This window comes from Nannospalax galili, unplaced genomic scaffold (genome assembly GCF_000622305.1).
Source record: "Nannospalax galili isolate Female #2095 unplaced genomic scaffold, S.galili_v1.0 scaffold770, whole genome shotgun sequence".
NCBI lineage: Eukaryota > Metazoa > Chordata > Mammalia > Rodentia > Spalacidae > Nannospalax > Nannospalax galili.
This window is the reverse complement of record NW_008328344.1, coordinates 1,782,793-1,797,247: the sequence shown is the minus strand read 5'-3', so window position 1 is coordinate 1,797,247 and position 14,455 is coordinate 1,782,793.

Genomic DNA, 14,455 nt, shown 5'->3' with positions numbered 1-14,455 from the left:
AAGATCAGGACTCCCAGGCCAGCCTGGACTGTATATCAAAACTTTGTCTCAAGTAATAACAAGGAAACCAATTCTTTTCCAGACTCTGGCATGGGACCTAAGAGAAAAATAAATGGAAAAAGTGTCTACTTCCTGGACTTCACAGCACCCTTGGGGAAGGAAGGAATGGCAGTAGATGGAGGGGGTGCTCATTGGTACCCATGGTCACGTGCTGGAGGTGGCATGGTTCCAGCTCTCAGGAGCCAATCCTGTCCAACTATTCCCCACTTTACATTCAGTGACATGAGCTAGTAGTTGAAAACTGGCCAAACTGGAGTGTTTTCACCATAAACATTCATGCATGAGGGCTTCCCCCACACCAGAGAGCTGGCTGTTACCAGCACATCACTTGGGTCATGGCCCAGATGGCTACTTCTACCCAGAGGAACATAGGGCAACTGGAGCTACCATTTAGGAATCCCTGAGAAGGTGAAGAGTCCATGGCAGGCAGTAGGACGAAATAACTACATGTACACACACACACACACACACACACACACACGCACGCATGCACACACACACGCATGCACACACACACGTGTATGAGATTTAATAATGCCCCTCCCAGAAGCCATAGGTTGCCAAATAAAAAGCTTGGTTGTGGGAGAACCTCCCCCTTGAGTTGTTGGACAGTGTTGCTCCAGAGGCCCTCAAAACAATACAGGTTATTGCCAATGCTTTTTATTATCCACTAGAAAGTGATGGTAAGATACCACACGCTGGTTACAGGACCTGGAGAAATCAAGCTGGTACTGACCTGGAAGCTTCCTTCCTGCTGGCTTTCATAGAACCAGATGGTGCTATGTAGGCTGCTCGGAGAGAAGTCATTGTGATGGTTTGAATGAGGTGATATGTGTTTGAAAATGGGAGCGTTCGGCTTCTGATGTGGCTGTCTCTTGCCATTCCTCCTCTACCACGGTGGACCCTTATCCCTCTTGAACAGTAATCCAAATAAACTCTTCCTTCTATAAATTGCCTTGGTGTTTTATCACAGTAACAGAAAAGTAACTAATACAATCATCAACAGTCTTACTCAGATGTGAACTACAATAATGACTGGCCTGGAAATACATGCCTATGGTTGCAATAGTGACATGGATGTTATGAGGGTAACCAATGACTTTGTGATGGGCTTTAAGGCTGTCTTCTGGTAACCTGGCCACACCTGCAGTTACATCATAGGCCCTAGGGATGAAGCTACTATTATTTTCCTAAATGAGCATAGTATCAAACGACCCTCTAAATGTATATATCTATACCGATAGACTCATCCAGCTCTCAGTCCTCTTCAGAGTAGTGTCTTTGCATAAAAGAACAGATAAAGAAGGATAAAGGATAAAGAAGGTTCACAAAGGATAAAGCCCAGATCTACGACCTTCACGGATCTTTCATCATCTCTGAGATCCTGTGTGCATCTGTGAGCTGCTATGAGCCTTAAACAATGTGTACTGTGGAAAAAAAGCATTCTCATGACTGTGGTTTGATTCTTTAACCCAGCAACTCAATTGCCCAACAGAAACATTGAGAATGAGGTGATGCATGTTTCTCGACCCAGCACTCTGTGAGGCAGGAAAATCCCCAATTCAAGGCCAGCTTGGATTACACAGGGACATTATCACAGAGTTTAACATGGAACCATGCAACATCCCACCACAGGGAACTCTTTAACTCTACTGTGCATCCCTAAATGTAGATAATGCACAGCCTTTAAAACATTTCTCTAGACTGGGCATGAAAGTACACACTTATCATTCCAACGTTTGGAGGTAGAGACAGGAGAATGAGAAGTTCAAGTTCATCCTCAGCTACATAGCAAGTTCAAGGCCAATGTGGGTTATATGAGACTCTGTCTCAAAAAAAAAAAAAGAGAGAGAACCCTAAAGATTCTTCTAGAACCTGGTTGGGTTGTCATAAGAGCAGAGCTATGATAAACAGCGAGAAAAGCAACTTATAAAGCAGAAAAATTTTAACGAAAAGAGTTGTATAAAGCACAAAAGGCCTCGAAGGTTGGAGTTGCTCGCTCTGAGTGATGGAGTTAATAGAACTTTTTTCCCTTTGATGCTTTTTTATATTTTCCAGTTTATCCATGGTGATAATACATTACTTCTTAAAATAAGAAGAGAAAAAATTGGACTTTTTTAAATGTCATTTTTCTTGGAAGTTAAAACCTAAAACTTGGTTTTTCTATATAAATGATTTCGGGGATATGGCTCAATTGGTTTGATTTCTAATAGCACATGAAACTGAGTGTGGTGACACAGACCTGAAACCCAGAGAATGTGGGGGCAGGAGGATTAGAAATTCAAGGTCATCCTTGGCTACATAGCAAGTTTGAGACCTTCGTGGGACACATGAAACATTGTCTCAAACAAAACAAAACAAAGAAAAAGAAAGAAAGAAGATTTATGAAATTTAAATAACAGAGGACTAGAGAGATTCCTCAATGGTTAAAAACACTTCCTGCTCTTCCAGAGAATCCAGATTGGGTTCCCAGCACCCACGTGGTGGCTAACATCCATTCTTAACTCCAGTTCCAGGGGATCCAATGCCCTCTTCTGGCCTCCACAGTCATTGCAGACATGTGGCACACTTGCTTATATGCAGGCAAAACACACATACATAGAATAAAAATGGCACACGCCTTTAATCCCAGCTCTTGGGAAGCAGAGGCAGGCAGATCTCTGTGAGGTTGGGGTCAGCCTGGTCTATATGGTGAGTTCCAGGCCAGCTGTGCCTATAGAGAGACCCTGTCTCAAAAAGACCAAATTAAGAAATTTAATAGTAACAATTCCTATTAAGGGACGCAACAGGGATTGTGAAATGATTGCACCGAAAACCACCAGCGTTGTTGCTTTCAGCTCCTTTTTGTCTACATCCTCCTCCTCCTCCTCTTCCTCCTCCTCCTCCTCTTCCTCCTCCTCCTCTTCCTCCTCCTTTTTCTCTTCCTCCTCCTCTTCTTCCTCTTTCTCCTCTTCCTCCTCCTCCTCTTCCTCTTCTTCCTCCTCTTCCTCCTCTTCCTCCTCCTCCTCTTCCTCCTTTCTCTTCCTCCTCCTCCTCCTCCTCTTCTTCCTCTTCCTCCTCTTCCTCCTCTTTCTCTTCCTCCTCCTCTTCCTCCTCCTCCTCCTCTTCCTCATCCTCCTCCTCCTCTTCCTCTTCCTCCTCCTCTTCCTCCTCCTCCTCTTCCTCCTCTTTCTCTTCTTCCTCCTCTTCCTCCTCCTCTTCCTCCTCTCCCCTTCCTCCATTTTTTCTCTCTTCTTCCCTTTCTCTTTCTCTGTATCCCCACTTCACTTCCTCTCTCCTTCTTTCCCTCTCATTTTTGAGACAGAGTTTCACTATGTAGCACAGGGTGGCCTGGAACTCCCCATCCTCCTGCTTACTCCTCATCCCAAATGCTAGGATTAGAGGATTACAGGCATGTACCACCATACCCAGGCCTCCCCTTCTTCTCCTAATGATACCAGTTACCAGGTATCAGCCTTGGTACTATGTGAGTTAACTACATGAGCTCTTTCATTCTTCAGAAGAAAAAAGCTTGAAATATGTAGCATTTAAACAATGAGAGACTTTGGGGCTGGAGGGATGGCTCAGCGGTTAAGAGCACTTGCTGTTCTTGCAGAGGACCTGGGTTTGGTTCTCAGCACTTACATGGTGACTAACAACTGTCCATAACTCCAGTTTCAGAGGATCTGATGCCTTCTTCTGGCCCCTGGGGGCATTGCATGACACAGGTGCGCTTACATGCATGCAGGCAATACACTCATACACATAAAAATAAATATTCTTAAAAATAGCTTAGCGTGATTAAATAAATCGTCCACATCTCATAAGCCAGTAAGTCCCTGACCTAAACTCAAGCCCTAGTTCATAAAAAGCACACAATCTGTATCAGCAACAAATATTCAAAGAAAGCTTTGTTCTACACAGCTGGGTCTTTAAGGAACTTGCAGACTCAATACTCACAGTGCTGATACCAATTCGTGTTTCTGGCTCCATGAGTTCCTCAGGCTAGGTTAACAAATACAGCTGTAAGAACTAAACATGACACTAGACACACGCTGCCTGTGCATACTCACAAACATAAAGGGATCCTCACCTGTCAACCATCAACATGGCAACGGACTTTTCATTGCATCAGACAGCAGCAGATCACTGAGTGCCTCTTGTATGCAAGGCAGTGTGACTCAATACTGGGATCAAGCTGCCAAGGAGGTAAACATAATCCCTGCACTCCTGGAACCTTGTAGACTGACAAGAATCACTAAGGATTGGTAAGCACGATCAGTGTCACAGTGGGGAATCATGGGCTCCACTGTGGCCCTGTCCCCTCTTCCCTGACATGATAATGACCCAGCCCCACTTTACTGTCTGTAAAGTTGATTGTATTTGCCAGGCTTTTATGATCCAGTCTTTATTCTTCATGTCTACTCTTTCAGACCTTTAGAACCAACTTCTAGAGTTATTAAATAAATTAATAAATCACATAATAAATAAATAAATTACAAAATCACTTGCTGGGGCCAGCGAGATGACTCAGTAGGTAAAGGTGCCTGCCATACCAGCCTGTTGACCTGAGTTCTATCCCCAGAGCTTATGCAAAAGTGAGAGAGAACCAACTCCTAACTTCCACATGCATGCCCAAGCAAGCACACAGTCAGACACAGTCTCTCTCTATTTCTCTCTCTCATATATGTGTGTGTGCACACATGCACATGTGTGTGTGCATCTCTCTAAATATAAATATAAATTAAATTATATTAAATGCTCATTAGTTAAAATATAAAATAAATTGTTCATAGGCTTCCAAACCAGGTAAAAACAGGATTTCCATAAAATGTCTTTTTTAAAAAATATATTTTATGTGTATGAATGTATTGCATGCAAGTACACTCATGTTGTGCAATGCCCAAGGTCAGAAGAGGTCGTCAGATTCCCTGGAATTGGAGTTAAGGACAGTCGTTAGCCATGTGGATGCTGGGAATCGAACCCGGGTCCTCTGCAAGAGCAGTCAGTGCTCTTAACCACTGAGCCATCTCTCCAGCCCTCATAAAATATCTTTTAATTATACTCAGGAATTGAGGCTCAGTAGGAAAGTGGCAATTAATCAGGAGACTGAAGTGGTGGCTTTTCCAATATTTCTAGGATCTTTGAAATTGTTAAAAGCACAACTGCCCAAACTGATTGATCCACACTTTTAAAATAAAGCACTGCTTTCCGCACGATGATACTAGATTTCCAGGAATCTCCTTACACACACCCCAAGGCACCCACAGCTTGCTTTTCCTTAAAGCCTTCTACGGTGTCCTGTCAGCTTGTTTCACTAGTGGGCTGCTTTGGGCTTCTCCTCACTGCAATTTATGTTGTGACCAGCAGAGGGCAGGATTGCACAACACACTCCTGCTCTGTTCTAGACCTGAAGGAGCCAGGATGACAGACAGGAAGAGCAGATTCCTCCCTGTGCGCTTTGAAGAGGACAGCAGGAAGATACTTGGAGCTGACAGCGCCTATATCTGGCATCTAGTGTCACTCTGCTAGTCAGCTAAGGATGTCGACTTCCCATACCTGTATAATGCAGGAGTTATAACAGATGACCCCGAATTAAATTTACCTTCTAAATTTCTACTGTATCCATTATGGTCCATCCTGATGCCACTGTCCTAAAGCTATGATCTTGCTAAAAGATAAATCGGACCAGGTGCCTTCCCATTTAAAATCTGGGGGCCATTAGAATGGGAGATTATTCACACCTTGATGGTTCCGATCATCTCCCATCAAGTCAAAGACAAGACCCTCTTCCCATGTAAGAATCTAGGTTGTGCTGGTTGTAGGGTTAGCAATAATGACAGCATAGCATCCGTTGATGAAACCAGCATGTACAAAGCACATACGTGAAGGAATCCATGCAATCCTCCCACTACCTCAATGAAGTACTCAATAGCACCTGTTTCCCAGGCAAGGACTCAAAGCCAGAGAGAGATTGCAAGACAACCAGAAGTAGGGTGTGGGAATAGGAAACAACAGACCTGAGATCAGAACTCCAGCCACTGTCACATGTTGTCCACTGACAACTATCCATTCTTATTCAGACTTGGCCCAGTTCCTTCAGTGACTCTCAATAAAGGGCCACCGACACCCTCACCATGTGCCAGGCACATCATTAAGCAATGGAATTCACGTGTTCCTGGCTATGGCATTCTCCCCAGTCACATGGTTTCTGGTACAAAGCTCAGATACCCAGAGTCAGAGTGGGAAAGGCCAATTCTGCAGTGCGTAGAGCTGAGGTTTTGATGGTCAGGCACAGAGCAAGGCTGTTGAACCATTAGCCATGAGGGCTGGCAACAAACTAGAGTTCCAATCAGGCTCAGTAATCTCAGCACTCAGGAGAGCAGGGCAGGAAGATGCTCATGAATTTGAAGTCAGCCTGGGCTACACAGCAAGTTCCGATCCAGTCTTGGCTACAGAGTGAGACCCAACAGTTCCTTCCTGAGATGATGCCTACAATATTTTATGGTTCTAATGGGCTAAATGCCTCCCACAAAGGGGCAGGAATACTGGGTTCTGTCAGAGGCCTGCCACCCAAGAAGCCGTCTCTGACCGTTGTGTCCCTCATCTGTAAAATCAGGAACCGTTTGGCTCAATGGACCGAGGTTTTTGGTTTTTTATATATGTATATAAAGCAGCTACCATACACCTGCTATTGTGCTGCATGCCCCAAACACAAAGAACAATTCTCTTCCCCCAAAGATCTCACATCCTAGAACATTCTAATGAAATAGCCACCATCACCACCCCCCTACACACACACAAGAAATGATGCCATAGGCACAATAGCTACTTTAACAGCCTAAGCTTTGGAATACCTGATTTGGGGTAAGGAGTAATGTTTATAATAATAACCTCCAAGGGCTGGAGAGATGGCTCAGCAGTTAAGAACACTGGCTGCTTTTGCAGGAGACCTGGGTTCAAATCCCAGGACTCACATGGCAGATAACAACTGTCTGTAACTCCAGTTCCAGGGGATCCAACAGCCTCTTCTGTCGTCTCATTGCACAACATGGGTGCACTTACCTACATGCAGGCAATACATGCATACACACAAAATAAAAATAATAAAATTTGAAAAAATAATGACTTTCACTCTAACTCTCTTCCCATTTTACTAGAGGGAAAAAGAGTTTTAAAGATTCAGTGAGTGACCAAAAACTGCAAGATCATGGAAGGCTGTATGTAGAACACAGATGCAGGCTTGTCAGAGATTAGTGACAGGCGGTTCCTATTTTCTGGGGACACTCAGACCAAGGAGCCCAGCTCTCCTAAGGCCTAAAAGATCAAGTCAGAAATTACAGGTGATCCTTGTCTATAGTGGTGTGTGTGTGTGTGTGCGTGCATGCGTGCGTGCGTGCGTGCGTGTGTGTGTGTGTGTGTGGTCAATGTCAAATGTCTTCCTCAGTTCCCCTCCAACTTACTTTTTGAGGCAGGGTCTCTCACTGAACTTAGATCTCACAGATTCATCTACATTGTCTGGCCATCAAGCCCCAGGGACCCTCTGTCTCCACCTCCCTGGTGCTGGGATTACAGGAGTGTGCTGCTTTTTTACGTGTACGCTGAAGATGGAAGTCAGGTCTTCATATGTGTGTGGCCAGCACTTTACCAATTGAGTCATCTCTCCAGACCCCTGCCTGGATTCTTAGGAATAATTTGTGCTGATCTCATAAATCTCTCAGCTAGATTTAAATTTTTCTTCTGATTTTTTGATCACCCAAGAAAAGTAGGCTGGGGGTATGGAACTGGGATTTAAGCAAACCATATTCCTTTCTATAACTTCTGGTCAATAAGATATGAAATGTTAATTTAATATATGCACCCCAAAGCCCCAAAACAATCATGTCTCTCAGATAATTTATAGCTATCAGATGAATACTATTTATTTCCAGGGCAGTCTTGGATACAGCACAATTACAAAAAGGGGTTGTGTGCACGAATCACTCCATCTCATGCCCTAAAAACCCTAAAGACTTGGAAGTACTCACAAAAATATCCAGATACACTGAGAAGCATCTTTTAATTTCAACAAACAGGGTGGAAAGTTTCAGCTTCGGTAACTTTATAATCTCTGAACCATGAAGTCTTGTGTTCTTTTCTACCCTAAGCCAAAGAATGAAGCAGTTTGGGAAGCTGTGTTTAGAAGGAAGCATTGGAAACATGGTTGTTATGGTTGTTACTATTTAAGTGAGACACTCTATCTAGCCTAAAGAGAAATTTCAATAGGTTATTGGATGGCTTTTTAAAAGTTTTACAATGGTATAATTTATGTCATAAAATTCATTTGCTTGTGGTATATACTTAAGTGACCCCAAACAACTATCTGTCCTCATTCAGAATGGGTCCAGTTCCTTCCCTCACTCACTTACATAGTCTCTCAAAAAGACCCACCAAGTGTGTCATGTTCCAGGCCCATCACTGAGTACTGCATGGCAATGCCATCCAGCCCTGCCATATGGTTTCTGCTTCAAATAGCAGGATTCTGAAACTATCAGCCTAATTCAGTTTTAGAATATTTGCATCAATCCAAGAAGATCCCACATGGAAGTTTGTGGTTTAGACACCATTCCTGTCCCTGTCCCTAAACTGCCCCTGATCTCCCTGTCTCTAAAGTTCCGCCTTTCTTGGTATCTCACATAAGGGATATCAAATGTGTTTGTGTCTGGTGTCTTTCACTTCTTTTGCATACTACAGCATGTAACAGGACTGTGCCCCTTTTTGTTGCTGTATAGCATTCCACTGACAGATATAGCTCAGCTCACTTTCTCCTTTTCATTCACTCTAGTATCCCAGCCCAGGTAATTACCCACATTGCATGAGTCTTCCCTCCTCAGTTAAACTCTCTGCAAACACAGATATGCACAGATATGATTCTGAATCCAGTCAAGCCGATAATGAAGACTGACCATCAGTGCTTCTCAGTAAAGAAAGCAGTAGCTGGGGCTGGGGAGATGGTTCAGTGGGTAAAGTGCTTGCTGTGCAAGCATGAGGACCTGAGTTTGAATCCCCAGAGCCTGTGTAAAAGTCAGGCACTGCAACACACACCTGTAACTCCAGCACTAGGAGGCAGAGACAGGAAGATCTTGAAACTTGCTGGCCAGCCAGTCTAGCCAATCAGTGAGCTCCAGGTTCAGTGAGAGACACTGTCTCAAAAGAGTAATATTGGGGAACAATATAAAAGCACACCAGACATCCACCTCTGGCCTCCACATGCACATATACACATGTGCACAAGCATCCAGATATTTGTACACACACCCACATAAACACATGCATATACATACACACAAAGGATGTAGCAATGATATGTTTAAATTGCCACCATACCACACTCGGGCTGATGCCTCTTTATCATTTACAGTAACTTTCTATCTCTCTTAGCACTAGACCCACATGACTATCAAGAACCCCACTCGCCCCACCCCCCCAGAGTGAGGCACCTGTCTCCTTTGTTCTCATAATCACATATACATGCCTCTCATTGCTATCAATCTTATCAGCCTCTCTCCAGGGACCACAAATTGCTCACCTTTGTCTCCTTAGCACTCAGTATAGACTTTGCCCCATAGGGTGTCTGTCAAGTGGACCATTGGGGCCCTAATCTCATATAACTGAGGTATGTTGCAAATACAGAGAAGAAGACACTTCAATCTCTGCTGAGGAAATTTATGATTTTCTTTAGATGTAGCTAGGAATTGAACTAGTCCTGGCTGAGCTCCACCACAATGCCACCTGCCCCACATTCATCAACTTTGTGTCCTGGGCCTTGCATCTTAACCTCTCAAAGCGTGCTTCTTCAACTAATGCTTTGCTATGAAGATTAAGCAAAATAATCCACATACAGCTCATGGTTATTATTTTATTAACTCATCTTTTTGGGTGTGTGATGATCAGAGTTAATTGTCAGTTTAAGAGAATCTAGAACAACCTGGGGGATCAGCCTCTGACCATGCCTGTGTGGGACTATCTTGACTGCACTAACTGAGGTGGGAAGACCTACCCAGGTTAACTGAGGTGGGAAGACCTGGCCAGGTTAACTGAGGTGGGAAAACCTGCCCAGGTTAACTGAGGTGGGAAGACCTGCCCAGGTTAACTGAGGTGGGAAGACCTGCCCAGGTTAACTGGGGTGGGAAGACCTACCCAGGTTAACTGAGGTGGGAAGACCTGCCCACTATGGGTGGCATCATTCCCTGGCTGGGATCCTGGGCTGTAAATGGAAGAAGGGAGCTGAGCACCGCACACAATCATTTCTCTCTGCTTCTTGACCGTAGATGGTGTCACCAGCTGCCTCAGCCTCCTGCCGTCTTGACTTCCCTGCCAACGATGCACTGGAACCTGGAACTCTGAACTCTGACACTGTGAACTGGCATTTTATCACAGCAGCAGGAAAAGAAACTAAGACTGTGTGTGTATGTGTGTGTGTGTGTGTGTGTGTGTATGTGTGTGTGTGTATGTGTAAGAGAGGGAGAGAGAGTACATGAGTGTGTGATCATGAGTACATGTGAGTGTACAGGTACATACTCACATGTGTGCACATACATGTGGAGGCCAGAGTCAACCTCAGATGATGTTACTCAGGAGACACCACCTTTTCTTCTTGAGACAGGGTCTCTCATTAGGACCTTAGGCTGACAGATTAGTCTAGGCTGGCTATCGAGCAAGCCTCAGGAATCCATCTGTCTCCACCTCCTGAGTGCTGGGATTACAAGCACATACCACCATTTCCTAACTTTTAATGAGGTTTCTAGGGATTGAACTCAGACCCTTATGCTTGTGCGATAAGCAAGATACCAATGGGAGGCCAGTGGTGGCGCACGCCTTTAATCCTAGGACTCAGGAGGCAGATACAGGCGGATCTCTGTGAATTCAGGGCCAGCCTAGCCTACATAGTGAGTTCCTGGACAGCTGGGGCTACAGGGAGACCCTGCCTCAAAAAGACAAAAAAAAGATACCAGTGGGACCATCTCCTTAGCGCCTGTTGTATCGCCCTGCTAACATTTATCATGCAGTAAAAGTGTTTCAAATAGAAGTATAGCAGTTGGTGCATCTTACTTATAAGGTTGCTACAGGAAGCCATAAAAAGCGATGATGCCCGTCGCAGCCCTAGAGAGATTTGGCTTACCACCGCAACACCATTTCAGGTCATCCAACTAGCCCCAACTCAGAATCCTGAGAGACTATGCAAAACGCAAGATTCTAAAAGCCAGGCATCTTGTACAACGATAAATATGCACACACACGTGCCTACATTTTACTCATATCCTGATGGATTCCTTTAATATGAGAATTCTCATGCACTGATATTCACGCAAAGGAGATTGGGTTCAGCACAGCCCCTGTCAGCCAAAGCTCCCAACTGTACAACATGCCTCAGACACATTTATCATTGAGAGCTAGCCTGGCCTCCCGGGCTTTCACCTAGCACGACTTACCTCTTTGACCTTCCTAAGAGGAAGAAACAAATCCCTCGCAAAGTTCTTAGGAGTCCTCAGATTGAGAAATACAGAAATGCATTCCCCACATGTTGCCCAACCTGAGACTGAAATAGCTGTTGGACAATGACACATCTGGGCTCAGGCTGACTGGCACCATCCAGCAACTATGGCTGTGGAAAACGATGGGACTATCCAGAGAGGCATGTTCGCAGGTATGTAAAAACACACTCATTCATATACAACCACCATCTTTGCAGGAGAAATTCAATTAGGATCATCATCCAACAGTGAATAGTGTCAGCAAACCATTTAGCTTTTCTGAGTCTCCTGGAAGAAGTGATAAGACAGACTGCTGGGATGTAATGGTAATTAGACACAATAAAGGCAGAACTGTCCAGCAAAGTAGATGGTAAATGATAGCCATTCAGGAAGTAATTAGTAACTGTGATACTGCACCGTGTGTATGAATATACTTACACACATATAAATATTCCCCAATGCTGAACCAATTACCTAGCAACTGTGTAATACACATTCTGAAGCATGAGTCTTCCAGGCATGGGGATGGAAAAGCAGAGGCAAATGCTTTCAAGGGAGTTTGTCTCCATTTAGTTTCCACAGTCTCTATGACCTTGCTCTCCTGTTTGCCCTCACTGATCACCACTGAGTTATTCCCTTGCTGTTGTTTGGGTTTGGTCATATGTCACGGGATGGTGATGTCACTGACTTGAACAAAGTGAGTAAGCTTGTTTAGAACAGGCGACAGTGACCTCCTGGAACCTAACCTACCACCCCATGAGAAGATCAAGAAATGGAGAAAAGTTGTGGGTTGAGGGTCATATGTATAATCCCAGCACTTGGGAGGCTGGGTCTCCCATGAGTTTGAAGTCAGGCTGGGCTGAATAGTGAAATTCTGTCTCAAAAAAAAAAAACAAAAAAACAAGAGCTAGGATACAGCTCGGTGGTAGAGTGCTTGCCTAGCGTGCACATGTTATAGGAAGGGAAGGAAGAAGTAAAAGAGGGAGGAAGGGAGGGGAGGAGGGAGGGAGGGGGGGGAAAGGCAGAGGGAGAGAGAAGGAGAGGAAAGCCGTACAAAGGAAAGAAATCAAAAGATGACCTGGTAGTGTCAACTGAGGCTCCCTCGACCTCACTTGTCTGAGACAAGCACAGGGCTCCAAGGTTTTGCATAGAAGAAATTTCAGGAACACATACCCTTGGAACCCTGTTGCTTCTACCCTGCTTCCTCCCCAGACCTCACAAATTATAGAACACATTCTGCAAAGAGGAAAGAAAGTTACATAACATGGCTTGGGGTATGTCTTTTTCTCTACATACTTGTCAACGAAAAGGGATAGGCTGGTGTCCCAGCTCATAACATTTTGCTATAACTTACTCTGTTTTCCTAACTGCTTCTGAGATGTATTCTCCAATATTGTGTGACTAATGTGGAGATCCATAAACATAAGTGCATTCAACAGATGTCAGCTGCCCTCCACTGGAGCAACGTAGAAACAAAGAGAAATAATTAGGATTATGGCAGGCAGGAGTACAGAGCTGACACATTACATACACCGAGCTCTGAGCATAATGATACCTTTGATTCTGGGTTCTTGTTCCTTGCTCTTTTATCATTTTGCATCAGTGATCCTGAGAACACGCTCATTATTCCAGGAGCCTCATTGGACGTTGCTATGGAGATGGGAGCTGCTCTGACATATTCCCCCAGGCCCTGTTTGCTAGCTTTTTCAGTAAACACTTAATTATGCATTGCACTCTGCAATCAGTGTGGTTGGAAGAGAGTTTGTTTAGCTGATCCCAGACTAAAGATGAGTTGTCCCTTGTAAGCAGACGCTTTCATAAGTCTGTGAAGTGCAGTTTTAAATGGAGCAAAATAGTGACGCCTCCAGGAAGAAAGCAAACAAATAAGAAGAAAGAGGGTGAGCCTAATTACTTCTGATAACCTAGCTTTATAAAAGCATACCAGCATCACACCAACAACTTTAACCCCACCCTAACAATTCCTTTGGGAAAAAGGAATGATGCTTCTGCATCAGGATCTAAGCAGGAAAATCAAACAACAAAGCAGTTTTGAAGACACTTTTATCTAGGAACACAGGATTGTCAGTGTGAGAATGAGCTTCTGGGTCTGTGAACTATGTCTTTTTTAAAAATTTTATTTATTATTTTTATTTTATGTATATGCATTTATTGCCTGCATGTAGGTAAGTGCACCCGTGTTGTGCAATGCCTGCGGAGGTCAGAAGAGCCTGTTGGATTCCCTGGGACTGGAGTTATGGACAGTTATTAGCTGCCATGTGGGTGCTGGGATTCAAACCCAGGTCTTCTGCAAGAACAACCAGTGTTCTTAACCACTGAGCCATCTCTCCGGCCCCATGACCTATGTCTTAAGTACATAAGGAATATTGTTTCTGTGTGTATAGATACATCTTTCTGCAAAGAGAGTCCATAACTATGATGATTATCTTTATTGTCGACCTGACTGATTTTAGAATCACCCTAGAATACAAATAGGAGACCATCTGTGAGGGATTTTCAATCTTTGACTCATTGAGATGGGAAGACCCAGTATAAATGTAGTTAGCACCATGCCATGAGCTGGGGCGTCAAACTGCATAGAAAGAAGAAAGTGAGCTGAGCACCGGCACTCACCTCTCTCTGCTTTTCAGCGGGAGGCATTGCAGCCAGTTGCCTCATGCTCCTGCCGCCATGCATTCCCCGCCATGATGTATGGTACCTTCAACAGCGAGCCAAAATAAACCCTTCTTTCCTTGAGTGGATTTGTCACAGCAAGGAGAGGCGTGACTAATATAGTCGCTTTAAACAGGAGCTAAGAAAAGATAAAGAGCTACTGATCAACTGCAATCTAGTGCAAAGTACTCCACAGTGCTCCAAGGAGGCATGCTGACTCTTTCCTGTGATAT